The following is a 24,651-nucleotide window of genomic DNA, read 5'->3' as shown; positions in this document are numbered from 1 at the left end:
TTGATATAGAAATGCAAAGGTTGGAGCTAAACAGGACTTGAGCTCCTCACCTTTGGCAAACACTGCTAATTGGCTAACCGAATCCATTCTCTACCACCTTCCCCTTTGCTGTCTCCCCCAATAAATGTTGGGAAAGTAAATATTCACTTTCTAAACTCTCCTTACCTAGGGGTGGACAATGAGGTCTCGGCAGAAACCTGCTGAGGAAGTGTCTCTAAAGAATTCTAAACAGGACATACATGCCTGGCACTGTCCTTTCCCTGCCCCACACCCTTTTTTTCTACCTTGAACAGGAACATGATGTTTAGACCTACAGTAGAGTCTTTCAACCACGAGTCAGTCAACAAACACAAGGACCAGCTGCCTGAGCAGGGCCACAATTCTAATTCATTGTTCTAACTCTTAACAACATCAGTACAGAGTGAGAGTTTATCCTCCCAAAAGTCAAGGTTAAGACCTTGAGATCCTCAGCCAGATGGATGAGGGACCATCGGACTACAAATGAGATAACCATAATATCAAAAAATAATAGCTACGATGGCAACCAAGGGTCTGCTACATGTAATATTTAATAACAATACTTATATTTAGCATAAGCAATGCCAGTACCTCTGAATATTTAGGATAATTATTTAATATATTTTTAGAAAACAGACCTGAGAAGATATGAAATGTTAAAATACTGTGAAAATACAAAATAGTTCTTTATTTTAATGTATTTCAATGGAGAGAAAAATTAGAATTCTAAATTTCAAGAGCGGAAAACTAATAGAACTGAGACAGTGTAAGCAAAATGTTATGCATTTCTTTGATTGAAGCATATATATAAATATGAGTGTGTTAAAAGCAAGAATCCAAGCGAAAAGTCATAAATTATAATGCTGAAGAAAGTCATGTTCCAAAATAAGACTTGTTTTCTTCAGCAGTCTGGATAACATTTTACCTTGTGTTCAAACTATCCATGCATGCAATGAATGCTTCTTAGTCAACCTCAAATTATACCCCATTTCTGATCATCTTGTAGAAACTCAACCTGCGTCCGTGGAAATTTAGCAGGTAAAATAATAGTTGGCATTTAAATGCACGAGGTGCCTTTAAATTGTCTCTTTTTTAATTTAAAAAATCTCCACATACAAAAAGAGACTAAAAATACAGTATAATCTTTCAGAGATTAAATTATCATGAAAACTTGCCCTGGTTAATCACGGCATTAACCTCTTATTGTCTAATTTATTCATCAATTAACAGATATCTTTCTTGATTTATTTTCTGGAATTCACCCTGCCCATTTCTTAAATGACAGTTCGCTGATGTAAATGACTTTAATGTACATGCAGTTAAATTTATCACATCTCAAATTATCATTCCTCATCCTTACAGGAATAGGGGTGCTACCCATGTTCAAGGGTAACTTTCCCACAATGGTCTGCGTTCTTATTTCCTCCCACTTCTTTGTCACCTTTTCCCAACATCAATTTCTTCCTCTCTATGGGCCCCTCTCCTTAAGGCTATAAATTCATCCAAGTAAACACACACGCACGCACACACGCACATCCTCAAATGGGCAAATGTCTTATGGCTACCTATATACCTGGTACCCAGGGAACATCCCTCCTCTGCAATTGCCTCCTGTCTCTCATAACTCCAAATCACCTGCAGAGTATTACCAAACCCACCTTTTTAAAATTACAACAATGGCCATCTCTGTAAAGTAATTTATCAGTGGTGCTCCACCATCTAGAGCAGGGGTGGGGAACATCCCCACTAAATCATTTGGTCTGGCCCTGCCAAGGCAACTGCAGGCAAGAGTTGAAATTCAATAAATCTAGGAGCTTTTTTCATAGCTAATTTTTCTATGGCCTGCCAATGATGTTATAAGTATCCAGATGGCCCTGGGCACAAAAAAGGTTCCCCACTCCTGCTCTAGAGGAGTAACTCCATACTCCCCACTCAGCACTTACATAGCCCTTTGTGGTCAGGACTCCACCTGGCTTTCCGGCCTCATCACCTCCTCATCACCTCCCATGCTCCTGAGGAGCCTACACTCTACTTGCCCTCAGGTGGTTGCAGTTCCCTCACCCTCTTTCACATCTCTGAGCCCCCTTACACTGGTTTCTCTCACCTGGAATATCCTTTCTCTATTGCTCACATGGCAATCAAGGCTCATCATAAGTACCCCTGCAGCTGGGAAGCTTTTTGTGACCCCCAAGGCAGACCCCTCCTCCATTCTTTCATAACTCTCCGATCCTTCTACGACTGGATTTATCCCCTTTGACCATGATTACTTTGGAACATTTATTTCTCCCCCACTAGGTTATGAACATATGCCCCAAATCAACTATATCTACCGTAGGGACAAGCACACAGTAGGAACTCAGTGCTCCTTTTATGAAGATAAAATGACGAACTATTTGTTCTGCAGGGAAAATATGCATCCAAGTAGCTGCTGTCCCTTCTTAAACCATTCACCTTGAAAGTTAACCTCTTAGTTTAATGACAATGGCACTACTCCAAGCATTTTTGGAAGTTGACTTTCAGAGCTGTCTGGGGCATGTTCTTTAAATTACCTCAAGTGAGGCCAAAAAAACATCATTGTGAACAGATCTGAGGCCTACAACGAATTATAGGGCAAGTGATATAATTCTGTATAGCAAATGAATTATGAAATATGTAAACGGTCATGTAACCACTGATGTGGGGACTGACTCATACATTGGCTCAGAGGCATACCTGAAGAGAGGATCTCGAGAAACCTTTTGAACAAAGACCATATTATCGAAAGACATTTACAAGTCCTTCAGGTGATTACTTTGATAAACAATATTAATGTGGATGAATAAGTATTGGTAACTTGCTTGATCCAACTCATGAAGCTCTTCAAGTCAGCACGTCCCAAGAAGCATCCAATGCAAATAGGTATTACATTGAGGGGCCGGAGGGAGAAACTGGCAATTAAAGAAATTTAAAACACGGTATTAAACGAAGTCAAACACGTTTCCCAGCCACCTCAGTGCTATTAATATCTTAATGTGACTCTCCATAAAGTCCATCTATGGTACAGAACAGGGTTTCTCACATTCTTTTAACCTCGTAAATCCCTTTTTCTCGCAGACGGTGTGCCATATACTCTGGAAAACCTTGTGTGGCACGGGGCTGGGTGCATCGTAGGGCAATATGACTTGGAATCTGAAATTACACTGAAACCAACAGCTATGGATGAGGCTACTGAGAATTTTCTGTATTCTAACTGCCTCGTGTAACGCATCCCATTTATCCTTATAACAATCCTACAGTACAGGTAGTGCTACTTTCCCAAAATTATAGCTAAGGAAAGAAAGTCCAGGAAAACTGAAGTAACCAGTCAGATGCAACACAGCTAGTTAGCAGTAGAGACAGAATGTCACCATGTCCCGGCCAACCCACAGGCTTGAAGCCTACCCTGGGCATCAAGTGGACTGTGACCTGCTCTGCCACGTGGACTTAGCAAAAGCCTCCTGGAACGCACCGTTCCTTCATCAATTTCCTGTTTCCACACCGCTAATTCCTACCGATTACGCTAGGGTTCTTTTAATCCACTTTCCCTGGGATCCCTTCTCTGCCAACTGGCTAAAAATAACCATCCCCGTGGTACCTTTTTCCTTTCAGGGAACTTAAAAATTTTCTGTCTTATACAAATGGAGCAGAGGCCAGAGGCATGCGGCCCGAGTGAAAAAAGCTTCTGACTGGCGAACATATCCCCGAGGAGAGACAAGTTTATGGCCTGACCACATTCCTACTGCTGTCTTAGGGCAAATTTGGGTAAATACCATAATAATAAATTTGAAACACTAATTTAAACATTCCAAAGTATTCTTGAAAATATCATGTCATTTATGTCTCAACTTGGAAAGGAAGAAAATAAGTTATCTTTATAAAAGAAGAACCTGAGCTTTAAAAAGCTAAGTGCCTCAATAAGCACATAGGTCTATCCCGTCACCTAGCAGAGCATTTAGCACATAGTAGGTACTTATCTGACGGCTGGGTAAATGTCTGAGCAAGGCTAGCTTAAATTCTGACACTTTTCACATTTAGCACTCCTTCCGTTATGGTGCACCACCTCCATATAACAGCGGACACTGTTGACTCCCACATCCCCTGACCATTACTACTCGAAAGCAGGCCCACGGACCTCCAACTGCCAACACTTCTATTTGGTTGCCCAGAGGTGTCCTCTGGTCCCTCACAGCAGGATGGAAGCAGCCCTCAACCGAGCAGTGATGGGTCTATGGTACAATACCCCAGCCCCTTTGCTTCTCAGGGAGACAATTCTAAGAGGTGCCTTCTACAGTTTCCCCTGAAGAATTAAGCTTCAGTTGCCCAAAACGGTAGCTCGCTTAGTGCACACCCTTTACTGTCTGTCTTTCCTAGTCCTACTCATGGGTTCTCTGCCTCCTACATAAACTACCTGCTCTCAAACCCTTTTTGTCTCAGTGTCTGACTCTGAGAATCCAAATGGGACACTACAGGATAGGAAAGAAATTTCTAGTTTTAAAAACCAAAGGTAAAAAAGTGAGGAATGACTTAGAAATAATTAAGTACAGTCACATTTTTCAAAGAAAAAAACATTAACTAGCCCCTATTTGCCACTGTATAGTGAAAAGATCCAAACTGGGAGTTAATGTTAGTACGTGAATTTTAACTTAATGACTTTTCTGCCATAAAGAGGGAAGACTGTTTCGAAAAATACAGAAAACACTTTAAAAATCTGTTGGGGAAAGTGCCATTTTAATGCCCACTTTAGGCCTTAAATCTAACACCTTTCTCAGGCGCATAGGTTGTGAGAAAAGTGAAAATTCTCATTTTTTTATTGTACTCTTTTTCAAAATAGCTTTTTAAAGGGTATGTGTGTAGAGGAAGGGAGGGAGGGGTGGAGGGAGGGGAAGAGAGGGAAAGATCAGGTTGTATTTTAATGAAGCCATCTCAAATTACATAGCATTTCTTAAACAGTCTCAGATCTCTGATTTTCAGTAAAGCAAGTGCAAGCTATTTCTCCCATACGAATGCATTTGATGTCATTGAAAATGTCCATTCATTTATTCAAAATTTGCCAAACACTTTCTATGGAGAATTACTAGGATTTACTTGTATAGATAGAGAAATGAAAGACACACAAGCACTGTCCCCCAAAAGTCCCCAATCTAGATGGGGAGACAGGAAAAAAACAATAGATAGTTACCATTCAGGATGATAAGGGGTGTCCAGGGTGTCTGGGGTCACCAAATAAGATTCTCCTAACCTACACAGGATAGGGGGAGGGAGGCGCAGGCAGCAAAGCTGGATAAAGATTGTGACGGGATGTTTGCTTTAAAATATGATTCCCCACAACGAGCCTACCGTACTTGATTTAAGGGTAGAGGTTGAAGAGGGTATATGAGGGATAAATGGTGACAGGGAAAAAATAATAATTTAATAAATTAAAATTAAAAACTATAAAACATGAACACTTCCATTTACACTAAAATAAAAAGACTTTCTTTTTAGATTTTCTGATTGCAAAATTTGGATGAGCTTATCAAAGTGAATCTCTTTTTATTTTTTAGAGTATTCTTGCTTGGCTCTGGAGAATCTACCTAATCTGGATCTTAAGTAAGCCAGCACTGCTGTAGAAGAAGAAATTCCAGAGGGAGCGACACCTGAACTAAAACTTAAAGGAAAATCAGGGAGGGCGGAGCAGGTAGGGTCTTCCTGGCAGGAGCGTGTAAATGGGTAACTGAGTAATGGCATGGAATCGGAGCAGTTAGGAGATCCGCACACCACCACGAGGGAGAGAGGGGTTGTGGGAAGGCTGAAGTACCAGCAGAGGAGCCTGGAGAAATCAGCAAAAGTCATATCTGCTTTGTCTTCTGATTTTTGTTTTTTGAGGTATAATTCACCCTTTTCAACTGTACAATTCAGTGGCTTCTTTTTGCATATTCACAGAGCTGTGAAACCATCAGCCCTATCTAATTCTAGCACATATTTATCACCCTAGAAAAGAAACCCATATCCTTCAGCAGTCACACCCCACTTTCCCTCCCTCGGCCCCTATCTGGATATTTAATATAAAGGAAACTATACAGTATGTGACCTTACAAAAAACCCTTACAAGTCAGGTTTCTTTTACCTAGCATAAAGTTTTCAATGTTCATCCATATTGTAGATGAGTCAGTACTTCACTCTTTTTTATAGCCAAGTAATATTCCACTGTGTGAATAGACCACATTGTATTTATTCATCCATTGATGGACATTTGTGTTGTTTCCAGTTTGGGGACATTATAAATGGCTATGAATATTCATGTACACATTTTTGTCTAGAAATATATTTTCAACTCTTTTAGGCATATACCCAGGAGTGGAACTGCTGGGTAATATAGTAACCCTACATTTAACTTTTTGAGGAACTGCCCAACTGTTTTCCAAAGTGGTTGTACCATTTGACACTGAAGCCAGTGCTTAGGAGCCTGAAGTCATCAAAAAGGCAGCCACTCAAAGTCCTGAGGCTGGATACAGTCATATGAAAATTTTAATTTTAGAAAGATCTCTATTCCAGAAGCAATGTGGAGGATAATCAGAGGATCTGGATAATATAAGAGACACAAAACTAAGTTAAGGTTCTACCCAAGGAAGCTAGGTGAGACAATAAAATAGTCTAATTAGGGTAGTAGGGATGGGAAGGAGGAATCAGAAATGAAAAGAAAGGGGGGAAAAAAGGAAAATCACTTTTAGAAAAGATCAATTAAAATTTAAATTACCCAAGAATATGAGCATCATAAACTTAAATGTCTAAATGATCGGGCATGTAATAAAAATAACTAAATAAAACAAGATGTAAGCAACAGAGAATGGTGGGGACTATAACAAAGAAAAAAAGAGCATGTCCAATCTAAAGGAAGCACCAATAACTCAGCTCCAACCTCCTAATGCTGTGGGGAATGTAGGTGCAGTGCCATCAGCTCTTCTACTAGATGAAGAGAAGCCGAAATCTGAATTGCATGTTAAATATCCTGATTTTTTAATATTACCAATTAATAAAATATTTCTTTAAATTCCGTGCCATATCAACACAACATGCCTGCAACGTGTCCATTTGTGATTTCCCTAACACAGAGTAAAAGAAACAGTAAGCCAAGAATCAGAGTACACCCACAAAAAAGAGAAGGGTTAGAGAAGATTCGGTGAAGGAGACCAGAGAGAGGGCAGGGGCTGGGGCAGGGGCAGAGGGCCAAACTGCAAGGGTGCGACATCCTAGAGGCTCAGGGATGACAGTTTCCACAAGGGGGAATAGTAAACAGTATCAAATGGCACAGGGAGCCACTTCCCACTGGGAACTAAAAGTGGACTTTGGGATTTGACAACTATGAAATACAAAATATGGGCAAATTGAAAAAAACATTTGGTGACTGGAAGTAAAGTAGAAAGCTGAATAATTTAGCTTTCTCTCTTTTCTCAAACTTCGGTTTCTTCAAAAATCAGCATAAGGATTCTGTGTCTCAAATCTTTAAGTTTCTCAGAGAAGAGCCAGATGAGATTACTGTATTGTTTTCTTCAGCTGATAATCATGAACTAGTCCAATTAAAACAACAACAAAAAAATAGGTCCTTTGAAGAAGTTTAGATATCTATGACGCATGATCACTTGGTCCTTTCAAGTTTGCAGTTATAAAAAGCAACTACTAACATATTTTATAAACAAAATATGTGGGAACAGTGTATATAGCTTTGCCTGTGTGACAGAAGCCCAAAATAACAGTGGCTTACACAAGATAGAAGTTTCTTACTCGCTCACATAAAACCCCGAGCTGTTACGGCAGCTCTACTTCAAGAAGTCATCCTCATTGCCCCAGTGTTTGTTTAAAACATCTTGTGGCTCCACCATCCTTAGAGTGCTGGCCTCTTCAGCAAGGTCTAAGAGAGTATCCCACCAAACCCATACCACCCCTTGTCCTGAATGCCCCATTGGGAAGTTTCCCAAATCACTTTCGCTTACATCCTATGGCCAGAACTTTGTCACATGGCATAATGCCTACCTGCAAAGGAGGCTGAGAAATGTCATTTGTATTCTGTAGGGGTCTGTCCCCAGTGAAATTTCAGGAATTCTATATCTAAGGATGATGGAGAAAAGGGATATTGGGGGAAAACCAGCAGTCTCCACCACAGAGTGGTATTCAATTTTTTAAGATTCTGTTCTTAGCACTCTACAAATAATTTATATTTTGGTTCAATTTTACAAGAGAATATAAATCTGGCCTAATCTTTATGCTTAAATATTGGAAACACGGCAATGTAATATCGCTGCAATTTTGGCTTCAGCATGCTGGTATTTATGACAGTGCTGAAGAAAGTTAAAGTTAATTTTAATTTGTTCTTACAAAATTATTTTCCTAAGAATCCTAAAGCAACTCTAGTCTTCTTGCCACGCTTAACAACTAGCTTTCAAAAGACTGCATTAAATACTCAGATTATAAAATGAAAAAACCACTGACATATTCCTACAGCATATGGAACTATACCACCTCAAGGATTCTTTTAAATTAAGTCAATTGTGCCCTTACTGCCAGAAAACTCTTGAAGCAACAAGATATATGCACTATAGCAACATGTGCTCCTGAATTTTGACACTTTATTCTCATATTAGCTCACAGTGCTATATTTTATCATTCAAATACTAGAGAAACTAAAAATAAAATAGTTCACTACTGCTTGATATGTGAACATTTTAAAGATCTACCCATGAACTATAGAATCTCCTAAATAAATATAAAAAGGAATTCCATGAAAAGTGATACAATTTAAAAGTCAGTAATTTGCCCGCTGGTGTGGCTCAGCAGTTGAGCATCTACCTAGGATCCAGGAGATTGTGGTTCGATTCCCAGTCAGGGCACATGCCCAGGTTTCGGGCTCGATCCCCAGTCGGGGGTGTGCAGGAGGCAGCCGATCAATGACTCTCATCACTGATGTTTCTCTCTCCCTCTCTCTCTCTCCCTTCCTCTCTCTGAAATCAATAAAAATATATTTTTTAAAAAGACAGTAATTTAACAGCTGTTTTATGACCATTTATACCTACAAATACAAAAGTATATTATTTCAAAGCTACTTGGCTTCAATCCTTGTAAAAAAAAAACCAAAACAAGCTAATAGGAACATAGTGCTTCACTACAGTAGCATTTTTTTATCCACTTAAAAGCATGTAAATTATTGTGTTTAACCAATTTAACTCCTTGATTTATGACTGGCTTGCCTTAAAATGGTTTTGAATTGCTAGGGTTAAAATCATCAAGCACAGTATAGGACATGTCTGAGTATAACTAAAACTTAATTTTTGAAAACATGTTTACGGTGCAAAGTATTCACTATAGAAAGTTTGAAAACTATTGAAAAATAGAAAGAATATCACAATGAACTGCATTATATTGAGTATTAAATATGTAAATAGTTTCCAAAATTATCTTGACCAACAAGATTTTCATGGAAGAGAAAAATGAATGAAGAGCGCCCACATCCAATCAAGATAAAATAAAAGGGAAGGGAACTGCCCTCCTGCCTGAAAAAATAAAAGTGCTATACAAAATATATGAAACAATAATTTTCAAGACACTGGACACCAGGCAGTGATTCTTGAGAAATGGGAAACTGATGACATAACTGTCCCAGTTTCCAGACCATAGCCCTCGGAAACAAAACCGAGGCAGTGCCCAGCACCATCCCTGAATTGCAGAGATGTATCTGAAAATCCAGGGAGATTAGAACAGCTAGAATCTCAGGACAGAATACTGGAGGGAGGAGGGCTGATCAAGAAAGGTCTCCAGAGATCTATAAACACTCCTCAGGTATTCAGCAGAGTATGGCTCAGCACATATATGTGAGGAAACAACCAATGGCCAGGGAAGGAAACACCTGAAAGAATTAGAGGGAACAGTACCTGGCACTCACTCAGGGCTGAGAACTGTGCCTGTTCCCACCAGCCAAACTGGAAAGCTTATAATTCATGGAGTTTGGGGTATAGTACTCACAACTAATCTTAAAAATGAGATCTGAAAGGATGAAACTGTTTCCAAGTATCTGACTACATCCCATAAAAAATGATCAAAAAGATTTATAGGGATATAAAAATATCCAATACCCTTCAATGTAAAATTCACAGTGTCTGGGATCCATTAAGAATTACCAGGCACACAAACAAGTAGAAAAATATAAACCATAACAAGGAAAAATCAAACAAACAAAATTGACTAAGAACTTAAATAGATGTTAGAATTTGCAGACAAGGTCACTAAAACAGTTATTATCAATCTATTCTGTATATTCAAAACAGTTCAATAGAGACATGGAAAATTTTAAAACACCCAAACTGAACTACAAAATATGAAAACTATAATGTATCAGATGAAAAACACACTCAACATGATTACTGGTAGTGAACTTGACACAACAATAGAAACTATGTAAAATGAAACACACAGAGAAAAAAAGAATAAAAACAAATAACCAGAGCATCAGTGATTCTAATATATACGTGTTGAAGATCATGAAAGAGAGGAGGGGAAGGAGGAAAAGCAAAATAACTTGAATAATGACTAAATTTTTTCAAATTTAATGGAAATTATAAACCCACAGGTCCAAGAAACTCAGTAAACCCAAAGCACAAGAAACATGAAGATCACTATACCAAGATATATCATAATCAAATCCTTCAAAACCAGTGGTAAAGGGAGTATCTTTAAGAATATTTTATATATAAAGAGGAACAAAAATTAAAATGACAGATTTCTCATAAAAAGACAATGCAAGTGAGAAAACAGTCAAGCAACAACCTTTAAAGTATTAAAAAAAAAACCACCTGTCAATCTAGAATCCCATACCCAGCAAAAATCTTATAAAATGAAGGTAAAATAAAGATGTTTTCAATCATACAAAAGCTGAAAAGGTTCAACATCAGCAAGCCTATGCTACAAGAAATGTTAAAGGAAGTGCTTCGGGCAGAAGAAAGATGATACCAGGTGGAAATGGTATGAGAGACAATGAAAAATGAAAAGCACTGAAAATGCGAACTACATGACTACAGTATGACTCCCCTTATCCACGGTTTCACCTTCCAAGGTTTCAGTTACCCATCATAGTCCAAAAATATTAAATGAAAAATTCCAGACATAAACAATTCATAAGTTTTAAATTGCGGGCTGTTCTGAATAGTGTGATAAAAATCTTGATCTGTCCAGTTCCTTCCAGCCTGGGACATGGATCATCCTTTTCTCCAGTGTATCTACACTATATATAGTACCCACCCATTAGCCACTTAGCAGTCATCTTGGTCATCATTTGGACTGTCAAAGTATCACAGTGCTTGTGTTCAAGTAACCCTTATTTTATTTAATAATGACCCCAAAGCTCAAGAGTAGTGATGTTGACAATTCAGATCTGACAAAGAAAAGCCACAAAGTACTTCCTTTAAATCATCAATTTTCAACCTTTTTATCTCATGGCACACATAAACTAATTACTAAAATTGCAGCATGCCAAAAAATATATTTTTTGCAGATTTGACCAAAAAAAGTTATACTTTTGATTAACAATGGATGGCTATTGTTCTGTTGGCTGTTGTCATTTTTTTTTTTTAATTTGGCAATCTAAAGGAAAAGAGGTCAGTGCCCCTGACTAAATAGTCAGGTACTGGATGTTTTAAAACTTTTTGCGGCACACCAGTGTGGCACACTGGTTGAAAATCACTGCTTTAAATGAAAAGGTGAAAGTTCTTGATGCAATCAAATACTTTACCATCTCACATCATCATAAGAAGAGTACAGTACAAAGATATTTTAAGAGAGACAATATTCACATAACTTTTTTATAGTGTACTGTTACAATAATTCTACTTTATTATTAATTACTGTTGTTAATCTCTTACTGTGCTTAACTCAGAAATTAAACTTTATGATATGTATGTATGTACAGGAAAACATAGTGTATGTAAGGTTGGGTACCATCTGTAGTTTCAAGTATCCACTATGGGTCTTGGAATGTAGCCCCACAGATAACGGGGGACTACTGTAAATATAAAATATTTGTTTTTATTATAAATAGCTCTCCAAAAGATAATTTGCTGTTCATGCAAAAATAATAATATAATGTGGGGATTATAAGATATGTAAGAAAAACAGAAGAGGATATGAAATAAATTTTAATGTAGTTTCAATAGTTGCTTAAAAATTATAAATTCACACAAGAACATTTCAGATTTGCTATTCTAAGGGAATTAAAACTGTAGCTATTATTCTGAAATCCCATTCCATTTGGCCTACACTTTCCCATTTGGCTTGAGTAGTCTTAGCATTATACTTTCAAAAATATAACAAGCTGAATTTATTAAATTTGTTTTCATAGAGAAAAAGTAGTAAGTGACTCCAAAAGGGTGTTCTTATTAGTAAACAAGTTAGCTCACAAGGTGTGGCAATGGCTTTTGCTGAACTTTATAAATAAAAGCAAACAACTATTGTTTCAATACAATGCTAACTCATCAAATATTTATTTAATGTAGGTAACTTTTAAAAATGGGGCCAAACAGATAAGTAGGAGATTTAAAAATATATTTATAGCATGAGTCACAAAAGAAAGTTCCCTTCTTTGCTCCCCAAACCTGCCTGAAATGAACATAATAAATAATAAACGTCATTAAGGACTTGTAGGGAATGGTTCTTGGGAAGGTTAAAGGAAGTTAACGAAGCCTCTCACCATTAAGAGGCAGATGAAATGAATCATGAGACCAAAGCACAGCTGGTTAGTAATGAGTGCAAAATTCTATATATTGCTACTGAGTTTTTCTCCTATTTTGTGAAATCTATTAAAAAGCATATCTACAGATGCTCTCAATGAGTAGTCCCATGCTGGAATTAAAGTAGAAATAAGGAAATACAGAGGAGGTGCATCTTTGGGGTAGTGAGGGAAAAGTAGGTTCCAAGATGAAAACCTAGTCTAGACAAAACTGCCTTGGGAAAGGAGTTAAATCAGCCATAAAGTCGTTTACGGTCTTTTGTGTGTATAGCCCTGCAGAGAAATTCAGATGCATGCTCAAGTTTGGGAACTACTGCACTAGGCTAAAAGAATGAACAAAAGGCAAGTCACCATGCTGAAGCGTGTGCTTTCAAATCCTGCCGTTGAAGACAACTATTAAATCTCCAGAGTACAGAGTGAGTGGAAATATGCCGAAGTGTTTCTGCCTGTCAGAAGAGTTTATTTCACTTTATTTGAATATTTAGTCTCTATAACCGTCACATATTACTAGATTCAGCGTTCTTGAAGGAAATGAGACAATATATGTGAATACACCCAATACGGGGACTCATTAAATGTAGGATGGATGTCAATCACAGTCTCGCTCTAGAAGTGCCACAGGTTGCAAGGCTTGGCCACTGACAGGAAGCAATTCTTACCTTTCTAAAAAGAAAATCCTGTTGTATTGATTTTATTACGCATTTTGACACCAGCTGTGTGACACTTGTTTGGGTGGGGTTACATCTTATATAAGGATTAGGTTATTATGTATGTAAACGCATATGAGTCTTCTTCATTCGTCTCCTATACCAGAAAGAGTAAAGGAACAAGAAAAGCAAAGAAATGAATCAAAGAGAAGGAACATTCAGAGGCATTTTTAAGAATAGAGTAAATCTGAAATCGGTCCCCAGTATCAGCAGACGTTAGTGCGTCAAATACAGACTAGCAGAGCATAAACACTATGTTATAGGATGGCGGTGATGACAATGAAGGGAATAAGGACAATGACCACACAGATGACCCAAGTTTACATGTCTTATTAGGAAAGGATAAGATTAAAACAATAAGAATAAGAAACATAAGGAAACCTGGGCTGTTTTTTAAAAAACTGTATGTAAACCTTAACTGGGTAAAGCAGTCAGTGTTAGGCAACAAGAATATAAAGAAATGATTAAAAAACTCAGATGGTGGATGAGTGAAGACATGGCGTGCAGCGTCGGTCACTTGGGAGATGAAACCAATTTGATGGAATACATTGCTCTGTGCATAAATGACATCACTCACTTTAACCATCCAAGAGCAATAGCCAGTAACAGCATCCAATTACAACCAAAAGATGCAGTAGGGTTGGAGATGTAAAGTTTGAGAAGAGAGGCATTATATCTGGATGCGGGCTGCCTACTAGCCACATGACACTATTTTATAATTAAAATTTAATTCAGGCTCTTGGCCTGACTACACTACCCATGGTCAAAGGTCACATGTGGCTAGTGACTATGGTCCTGGAGAACACAGATATAGAACATTTCCATTTGGTCAGAAAACTCCATTGGATAGCACTGATCTTTACAATTGTTGGAAGTGTCTTGTATATGGAAGATGAAATTGAAAAGAAGACACACGCACCCATGCACACACAAACACACAAAGCTCATAATTTATCCATTTTCTCTTTCAAAACATATATTGAGTGTTTCTCATGTAAGAGTTGCTGTGCTAGGCATTTGGAGTCCACAGACGAAAACAAAACAGTCTCTGTCCTCAAGGTGCTCAGGGTGCAGTAAGGAAATAATGACATATAAATAGTTGGTCAACCAGCAAACGCTTGTTGGGCAGCAACTATCTGAAATGCACTTACTGCTGTGGAAGAAAACATAAAACAGTAAGCAAGTGCTCTCAGCCTTCAAAGGGCTCACAACCTAGTTAACGACATATTACACAGTTAAATGTAAAATGCTTTAAGAAGCAACTAATATTTGGGACTATGTACTTCAAACTGAGATTCAGGAGTTTGATGTGGACATTTTTCCACTTTGGGTTTGCACTGAGATGATAATTATATATATATATATTCTAATTAATTTCTGAATAATCATCTTAAAACTAAACATGGCCACCAAATTTTCACTTTGGTATTTGCTGTAGATGTTCTCAATCATGTACTAGGGGAAGGCCAAATAACACGCAATTCGCTAAACATACGCTAATTAGAAAAAAGGTGAAGATGAATTGAGTCGTCATAGAACACATGGTAGCACAGGCATCCAAAGGCACCTGTGCTCTACGGTTAAAATCATCATCACAGGGAGATGATGCATGCATCCTATCTCTGTGTGGTTTCTACACAATCTGTTCTCCATTCCTACAATCTTTGGATATGGCTAAAAAATTTTATTCAGAATTCAATAACTTTACAATGCTAATCACATCTTTAAGAGAGCAGAAAGGTGTTACAGAGTTCTCAGGTGACATCTCACTAAAACTGACATTTGGAGGTAATTTACTGGTAGAGTTTTGGTCACGTATGAAGTCTAATTAACCTGAACCAGCAAACACGAACTTGAAGTTAATACTGTTTCCTTTTAATCGACTTTTTAAAAGGATATTTTCTGCATTTCTATTAATATGAAACATACAAACAGATTAAATAAGAACAGGATCTGAAGTTACATCTTTATACTGTTAAACCCTACACTGGTGATGTAAGGTCGGCAGTAGAATATCGTTTGCCACATAATTCAATCTTTTGATTTCATCAGTTCTGTTGTTCCCATTTAGTGTTTGTTCATTGGTTTTGATTTTATAATTTGTGAAATCTACAAGTGAAACCATCTGTATTTATTTTATGTTCCTACATACTTAAGTAAAATGTAAAATAAGAATAACTTAGGTTCACGCTGTATAGAGCAGTTGTCTTAGCTAAAATCAGACCACTCTTCCTAGGGTGTTTTATTTGCAGAGGGTGCTCATTAGGAGGCAAAACCTTCTCTCCCTTCCTTTCCATCTAGGCATGGGAGTCCATGGCTCTGTACTGTATCACAGAGGAATTGAAAAGAACCACAGATACATATACAAATCATTCCGTATATTAAATATACTACTTATATTTCAAAAATATAAAGGTGTTCTGGGCAATAAAATAAAAATTCCTTTAAAGACTATCATCATACAGCAGCTTTTTTTTTCCTTTTAATCCTCACCTGAGGAAATTTTTTCCATTGCTTTTCAGAGAGAGTACAAGGGAGAGGGGGAGAGAGAGAGAGAGAGAAACATCAATGTGAGAGAGACATCAATTGGTTGCCTCCTGCATGCACCCCAACTGGGACCAGGGAAGGCGCCTGCAACTGAGGTACGTGTCCTTGGCCGGAATTGAACCCAGGACCCTTCAGTCCACGGGCCGACGCTCTAACTGGCCAGGGCAGCAGCCTTTTTTATTAAGAATTTCTGCATTAATACTAAACTTCAACTTGTAAGCTTGTGTGAACCACTGCCAAAGTCCTAAATTGCTGTGGGAATTCAGAGAAGAGTCAGATGATGGTCAGGTACAGAAATCGGAGGAACATCACAGAGGAGGAGGAACATAAGTTGGGCCTAGAGGAAAACGAGAGCAGAGAAGGTACAGACTCCTAATGAGCACACTTCCCAAAGAAAACCCCAGAGGAGCAAAAGCCTGATTTTGGCTAAGAGAAGGCCAGCAACAGTTCTGAAGGAGCAGGTCGAGAAAGTGTACTGAGAATGCTAGGCTGAAAGGAATCTGTGCTACTTAGTATGTACTCTCAATTACAAGGAGCAGAAACTCAATTTGGGGATAATTCATTGCTTACATAACACAATCCCAGAAAAAATCAGTGGTAGAATGGCATCAAGAATGACTACATGTAGGAAATGAAAAACTGAAATGCTGTTTTCCTTTGTTCCCTACCTGCCAAATATACACACATACATGCACATGCATACATATCTTGACTTTTTTTTTACATAGTGACTCTCTCAGGCTGGCTGTTTCTATTACCTAAAATCTAAGCCATTTGCTAGCTCCAAGCTTAGGGCTTAAAATCCTTAAAGCCATAAGGCAGGGAATAGCAAGAGTTAAAAAATGTAAAGTTAATAAAGACAGACGAGGTTCAGTCTATAAGAGAATCTGGGTGCCACGCTAAGGACACTGGGCTTTTAGAGCCAAATCTGGTCTAAGATAAACTAGAAAATCTAAAACTTGCCCAGCCGGGCGTGGCTCAGCGGTTAAGCATCGACCTAGGATCCAGGCGATCAGGGTTCGATTCCCGGTCAGGGCACATGCCCGGGTTGCAGGCTGCAGCCGATCAATGACTCTCTCATCATTGATGTTTCTGTCTCTCTCTCTCCCTCTCCTTTCCTCTCTCTGAAATCAATAAAGGTATATTTTTAAAAAAGAAAATCTAAAACTTGTATGAAGAAACATGTTTATTCTAAGAATTCTTGAGTTATAGCTTGCTCTGGATTGTGACCTAACACAATCCAATCCGGGCACTGCTTTGGAGTATTCTATTTTAAATGTTTACATTTTGACTTAAATACTCAGGGAAATCTAAGTCTTCCTCAACCATGCTGAGAGGTACAACTCAGTAAAGTTCACAGAATTCAGATGAGTCCACACTGAGCTTGTATGTTCCAGTAGAGCAGCAAAGGGATCTGGGCCAACAATTCGGATCAATGGAACTAGATCCATTTAGAGAAGAGATTTAAGTACATAAAACAGAGGAGAAAAAAAGTAGCATACCTATGAATAGAATACAGGGGCACCACCGACTAGAAAGGGGGACCAAGTAATAGAAGAAATAAAAAAAGAGGAATGTCTGAATAGACTTTTCAAGTAGATCAAAAACTGAAAAACCTATAGAAAGAACCCCGTGGCCAAAGAGGCACTGAGAATTCATAATGTTTCCTGATTGAATTTAATAGTGGAAATCTGCATATAGGAGAGAAAGGAGACACAGCGCTTCTGATTGTGCCCAAGGTGATACGTAGAAATAAAAATGCACCGCACTCCACGGTCTTATGTTTAGCTGGAAGAGACCTATAATCTCTACTTGCTGCCGGGAAAATAAAAGAAGGCACGGTGCAGCACACGTTCTCTGTCCCCTCTTTAACTCTCATCTTTCAGCATCCAGTTCTCATGATGAATGAAGGAATCCAAGAGCAATTATAGTGCTGCCTTTCTCTTCAATAGGAAAAAAATAAAAGCTCTTCCCCTGGAAACTTCACTGACTGCTCGTGAGCGTGGGATGTGTACTACAAGACTAAGGACTTTGAAGTCAGACCTAGATTTCCTATCCTAGCTGAATGACCCTTAGCAAGTGATTTTGCCTTTCAAAATCTCCATTCCCGGGGGGGGGGGGGGGGGGGGGGGGGGCGGAAGAGGGGAGGCAGAACTAGGAAATTTGCACTCAGTTGCCGAAGATGAGATACAGATTAGATAAAATCATTCCTGCAAAGTACTTAGAGCAACAGGCTATGCTCAATAGACCCCCACATGTCCCTACACAACACCCCATTGTCACTGGACCACAGACGTACAGTGGATCTGTGGTGGCCTCCGGCTCTGCTCCTCTTGTAAAATAAGGGCAGGCCACACTGCAGGCCTCCAAATTGCAGTGCTGGTTCCCTGCGAGGATTGGTGGCACCAGTCCCTTAAAAATTATTTGCATATGGAATACATTAGGGCACTAATGAAGCCTAATCCTAGACTAACATGTGCTAGTGATTCATCTTTTAAAATGCTTCTACTCCTTTCTCACCACCACTATGCCTAAATAGGGCCCCACTACCACCATTCTCCCAAATCCTACAGAGTTTTCTTTCTAAGGAGCTGCATGACTCCAGCTACTCTCCAATCGCACCTCTAAATGGTCATCATGCCTTTCCTGGTCAAAAACATCAACCTTTCATTAATCATTTGCTCACATTTTTTCCCCTTTCCTTCAGCAGCGGACATTTGTCATTCTTTTTGGCCGAGAGCAACTGAACCCCATATAATTATATGGAGAATCCTCCGTCTTATGGTGCAGAGCCCACCTTCCACTATAGAGGCTGGTGTGCCAACAGTGACGGCAACACTACCTCACAAAATTGGTTCTTCAGAGTGATCCAGGGCATTTTTTTCCCATGAGTGGTTTCTAAGCCACGTCTGCTGACTATTTAAGAGATTCTATGAGCTAGTCAATGCTGTGGAGGTGACCTCCACTGAGTCATGCCCTTGCATTGTCCCCTCCTCTTAAATTTGGGTAGAATATGTGACTTGCTTCTAACCAACAGACTACGGCAGAGGCGATAGATGTTACTTCCTTGATTAGATTATGTTGTATGACAAAGGTGATGTCGTATCACTCCTGTATGTTACAGAAGAAGGAGACAGATGTGGACTAGTCTAGTCTGAATGGAAGAGTGATGACTGTCTTATACTAAAAAAGATATTCTTCCTTGCTGGCTTTGAAAAGTAAGGTGAAATGTTGTACGAGTGCCCATGAGGGGGTCACATGATAAAGAACAGCAAGCAGTCTCTAAAAACTGTGATCGGTCTCTGATTGACAGCCAGGAGGAAAATGGAAACCTCAGTCCTACATCCACAAGGAGATGAATTCTCCCGACAATCTAAGGAAGCTTAGAAGGTCTCTCCCCAGTTAAGTCTCTGAAAAGACAGAAGCACTAACCAACATCAGGTGAAATCTCTAAGCAAAGGACCCAGGTGAGCCACATATGGACTTCTGAGCAATGAAACTGAGATAAAAAACATGTGTTGTTTCAAGCTGCTCAGTCTGTGATCATGTGTTACCAAACAACAGAAAACAAATAGAGTCAGTATCTTCTAATACAGTTCTAATTCCACTCATGCCTGTTCCATTCAGGCTAGACTAGGCCACCACACCCTTCTCCTGCTATGGAAATAGGGAGAAAGTAGCATTTCCAGCAACTTCAACTCTTCTCAGCCTCACTAGCAGCCTGCTATACTCTCTCTGGTGCTGCAAAGAATATACAGAATGGGAGACTTCCTCTCCTTGGGGCTCTAGACAGAATTAATTATAGTAAATAGCAAGCCACATTGGAATAGTCACTTTTTTCAGTATTTCACATTTAAAATGATTTGTATGCACACCTATGAACCATACATTTAGGGAAAAGAGCAGTAAAAGAAATAGAGAGCTCCTGGTATCAGCTGCTTATTCAAAAGTGCTGAAAGTATTTTCATAAAATACATGTGAGCTTGCATAAGATTATATATTTCTATGGAATTACAATGCTTTCTTCTGCATCCTGGATAATATATTCCACTTTTGAATCTAACAATACAATCTCAGAAGACTATATACCTTGGCTGTTACAATTCATTTGGGCAATTGCTCTGAAAGATTCTGTAAAGAACTGAAGGAGAAGGGATTTGGGAAGTTGAAGAAGCAGTCCTAAGAGTATCTCCTCTAGAAAAGAACAAATTGCTCTCCTTTTTCTTTTCTTTCCTTTTTTTAAACTCTGATTTATCAAGACACCAGGTCTACATGGCCATAAATGACTAGATAATCACATGAACCCTCTGTTCACTTTGATTTCTATAAGTTTGGCCGAAGAAGCAGAGCTAATAAAAGAAGGTAGGTGTCCTGACCCAGAACAACAGGATCCCTAATCAATATTGGCTTGTCCCAGAGTGGGCGGTCCATTACTGTCCGGTCAATACTCTCTCTTCTCAAAAGTCATGTTCTGAGTTCTCTCACCAGTGAGCCTGATGACCCTCAAGCTTGATAACTGCGCTAATAAACTTCAAATCAGTTTTGGCCAATAAAAGGGCAGTATGCAGTTGATAGTGGGGCCAGTGCAGGCAGAGAGATGTGCAAGAATGGGTACCCCGCAGAGGTGTGCATGTTTGCTTTGGCACTAGCTATAGGAGTCACAGCTCTCAATCAGCAGGCAACAGTAAAGGCTCATTCCCTTATGACTATATTTACTGGTATAAAAGCTGACCTGCAGATCTACAAAGTTAAGCACTCTAAAGACTTAGGAATGTATAAATTTATGAAGATGTCATAATACAGCCACCGGAGCAGCTTGCTGCTGTGACTAGGATATGGGAAACATAGATGTTATCCTCAGCTTCACACTGATTCTCTAGTGTGTGACCTTGGATGTATCAGTGTACCTGCTGCCTCCTTCAGAAAATGAGAACAATATGTCTTCCTATCTGTCTCTCAAATGAAAGGTAAGAGTTACAATAACAAGCTAGGAAACAAGTGTATGTATTAGAGGATGTGTGCAATAAAAATTAAGTATGATATTCTTGTTGAAAGGGAAGGGCTTCAAACAATAAAAGCCCCTGACAACTTAAACATTAATATAAATTACATTTTAAAACAAACCAATCCATTGAAGCAAAAATTAAAAGCCCCATTTGGATGTAATAATAAAAAATGTCCATAACTACAATATTTCACTAATGAGAAGCTACAGATGCTACATACAGAAGGATTTTATGATGTCCATATGTTTCTCAAATGACTCTTCTTATTAGCTATTTCTCCATATCTCTATTTAAGAATAACCTACACCTTCCCCACAAAATGAGTATAAATTATAGCATGATACGTTGCAATATTTAAACAAATTCAAAATACAGGTAATTCTAATAAAAAGAAATGACAGCACTATAACCATAAAACATCCTTAGATGCAGATATATTAATACAAATCTGAATTATGTATATCACCTAAACTAGTTAATTAAACAAGTTATACGGTCAGTTGGCTTTATGATTTAAAAGTCCTTAAACCCAGCCCCGGCCAGTGTGCCTCAGATGGTTGGAATGTCATCCCATGCACCAAAGGGTCGTAGGTTCAATTCCCAGTCAGAGCACATACCCAGGTTTCTAGTTCAATCCCCAATCAGGATGACATTGGGAGGCAACCAATCGATGCTTCTCTCTCACATTGATGTTTCTCACTCTCTCTCTCTTCTCCCTAAAATCAATTAAAAAAAAAAACCAAAAACTCCTTAAACCCAAGTATGTTCCAAATATACCCCAAATATATATATATGTACATATATTAAGTAACTTATTAAGTAATTACAGATATATAGTGGTAATAACTTCATAAAGCGATATTGTCTACGATAATACTGGGCATAATAGGCAGAATAATGCTAACAAAACAATCATAAAAGTCTGTGACAATGTATAAAATTACCTTTTTAATTTCAGGAGGGCCATCGTTATTTTTACAGCAGATGGTAATTTAATATGACAAACGCTCTCTAGCCAATAGGATCAATTGGTTAGAGGCGGGCCCAGTAGGCTTAATTGCAGAGGGAAGGAAACAGGAAGACTAAAGAAAGGAGAGAGAGAGAGAGAGACAGAGAGACAGAGAGACAGAGAGAGAAAGAAAGAGAGAAAGAGACCCAAATCAAATAAACCTTCCCTCCCAACCATTAACTGGCACTTCACTTAAAACTCGTCCCTTCCCTGGGCACAGTCTTATGCGCATCTAATGGTGCTCATTCTGCAGTGAAGGTGATCAGTTCAGGAGGAGAGCTGGGAAAGCATCTCTCCCTCCAGCTGGCAGCCTCACACCAAAGGCCAGACTCGGGATTTCCACACTACGTGCACCTGTTTGTGACTGAAGCACACACAAAAACATTCGCTTTCTGCCACACAGAAAAGGACATAACATACTCCAAGAAACTGCTTCTCTCCCTGCGGGTTGTCTCGTTCAAACAAAATGGATGAAATTACAAGAAAGTTTTACAACTAAATTATTTGTCCTTTTGGAAACACAATATCCCTATTAAGCATTTTGAATGCAAATGCTTTCCAGAAGGCACGATTTCCAGTGATTTGGTGTTTGGGTAATTAAATTGGTCCAAACTGGAACAGAGGTTTAGACAGAAAGGACTAATTATCTGTGGTAAATAGCAAATATATCAAACAGCAGGTTTTCAGTCACAATAATTTCCATAATAAACATCCAAAGTACCAAAGAGAGTTCAAAAGATATCCTTTCCAAACGTGGTATTTTAATTGTCCTCACTTACTAACTGCAACTTATTCTGCGCTGTTATTAATTACAGGATTAAAACAATTTCTAAAGCATCAGAAAATAACATCCAGACCTTTCCAAACGTCAAATGATTTTCTTTCCAAATAATTTGAAATAATTTTCTTTAATATAGCTTCTCTATACACTTACTCCCCTTTTCTAGATTTCAATAACGCTTGCAAGATTTGAAAACACTGGTTGTACTCTAAATACCTGCAATTCCTAAATCTTACCCTTTATGAGAAATCTCAGCACGCCAGGAGTGTTTTGTATAAGCATTGTTATACCCTTCGGGGAGGGGGGAAAAAAAATTAACTCTTCACTTTCTTTTCCAGTTGAAGTCAAACTTTTTAAGCCTTTCTTAGGCCACTCCCACATTTTGTATACACACACACACAATATATATATACACGTACAACGGGATATACGTCGATTTCTCGCCGATTTCAAAGGTCACAGTTACCTAATGTAAAGTTCCTTTTAGGAGATTACGCACGCCTCCCTGGCAGGGAAAACAAACGCGACCAATCTTCCTGAAATTAGAGCATAGCAGGCTCACTGGAGAATTTCCAATTCCGTCTCACCCGCACCGCGTCCTCAGCTCCCCGCCGCAGGCCACCTCTCCCCAGCACCCGCGCCCGGAGCCGGGGCGCAGCGGGGTTCCGCTCGCTCTCACCGCGGGCGCGCGGGCCTCCGACGCCGGCCCCTCTCCCTGCGCGCCGGGGGCGAAGGCTTCGGAGCCAAACAAACGCTGCCCGCCGGGCGCTCGGGGAAACGCCCCCGTCCTCCCTCCCCGGAGTCCCTACTGTGACAGTCTCGGGTGGCCTTTAATTCGCCAGTTCGCATGAATAAGCTACAATGCATCACTCTCCTTCCACGAGCCAAGGAACTGCTTTGCCTCCCATCCCCCAGGCTCCAGAACTTTTCTTCAAACCCAGTACAGTATTCTGATGCACAGACTTGGAACTGAAGTCCCCCACGAAACACGCAAGGTACCCCCACTCAGCATCGCTCCCCTCGAGCAACACGTTGGCAGTACAACTTTCCATTCATAACTCGGCTCCAGCTTAAACCCGGGGCCAGGGTGGGGTTGTCGGGGGGCGGGGAAGGGGTCACGCAACCGACCCCTCGCCTAGGCTTGCCTAGCGCACGTCAGGGTCTACACCAAAAGATCACCTGGCTCCGAACTTCGGATGAAGGTTCCCCTAAACCCCCCACCTCTGGGCTGCGGGCAAGCGGCGGCGGCGTCCCGACCGGGATGCTGGTAACCTGGGGGAACCCGCGCAGGGAATTCAGCAGCGCCACCGGAGGACGCTTGGACCCCCAATTCCCAGGGCTTCCCCCTAGCGCGAGTCGGGGACCGGGCTGTGGTGCCACTCACCTCCGCCCGCTCCTTCTGAGGCTGTCGCGCCCTCCTTCGCCCCGCGCTGGCGACCCCTAACTTCTCCCCCTTCTCCAAACAGCCATCTTTCGAGGAGAAGAGAATGGCGAGGCAGAAGCCAAGGGGGGACCGAAAGTTGACTCGGGGACCGTCGCTGCTCCGCCAGCAGGGACTCGGCGGCCACGACAGGCGCCGGAGGAGGGGACGCGGGCGAGCGCGGCGGGAGCGGGAGCGGGAGCGGGGGCCGGGTCGGCGCGCGCCGTGCCGGGTGCGGGACGCGCCGCGGCCGCGATCGCCGCGCCGGGGTTGGAGCTCGGGAGGGCGGCAGCGCGCGGCTGCGAACTGTGAGCTGCGAACTGAGCCGGTGGCGGCGCGCGGAGGATTTGCTAAAAATAGCAACTCTCCGGGAGGAGGGTGGGGGGCGGAGGTGGGA

The 24,651-nt window shown here is 40.1% G+C and overlaps 1 protein-coding gene across 1 annotated transcript in view; it reads right to left on the bottom strand.

Annotated features, from left to right (window-relative positions):
* HDAC9 (histone deacetylase 9) overlaps positions 1-24,402 on the bottom strand; it is a 480,635-nt gene extending 456,233 nt beyond the window's left edge. The window contains exon 1 of the mRNA XM_087821194.1: positions 24,219-24,402. The gene's annotated coding sequence lies outside the window, so the exon portion shown is untranslated. The remainder of the gene's footprint in view (positions 1-24,218) is intronic.
* Positions 24,403-24,651: the final 249 nt, after the last annotated feature.

Source organism: Miniopterus natalensis, chromosome 10 (genome assembly GCF_054644295.1).
Source record: "Miniopterus natalensis isolate mMinNat1 chromosome 10, mMinNat1.hap1, whole genome shotgun sequence".
Lineage (NCBI taxonomy): Eukaryota > Metazoa > Chordata > Mammalia > Chiroptera > Miniopteridae > Miniopterus > Miniopterus natalensis.
The sequence above is the reverse complement of the archived record's forward strand: the minus strand, read 5'-3'. Positions and strand labels throughout refer to the sequence as shown.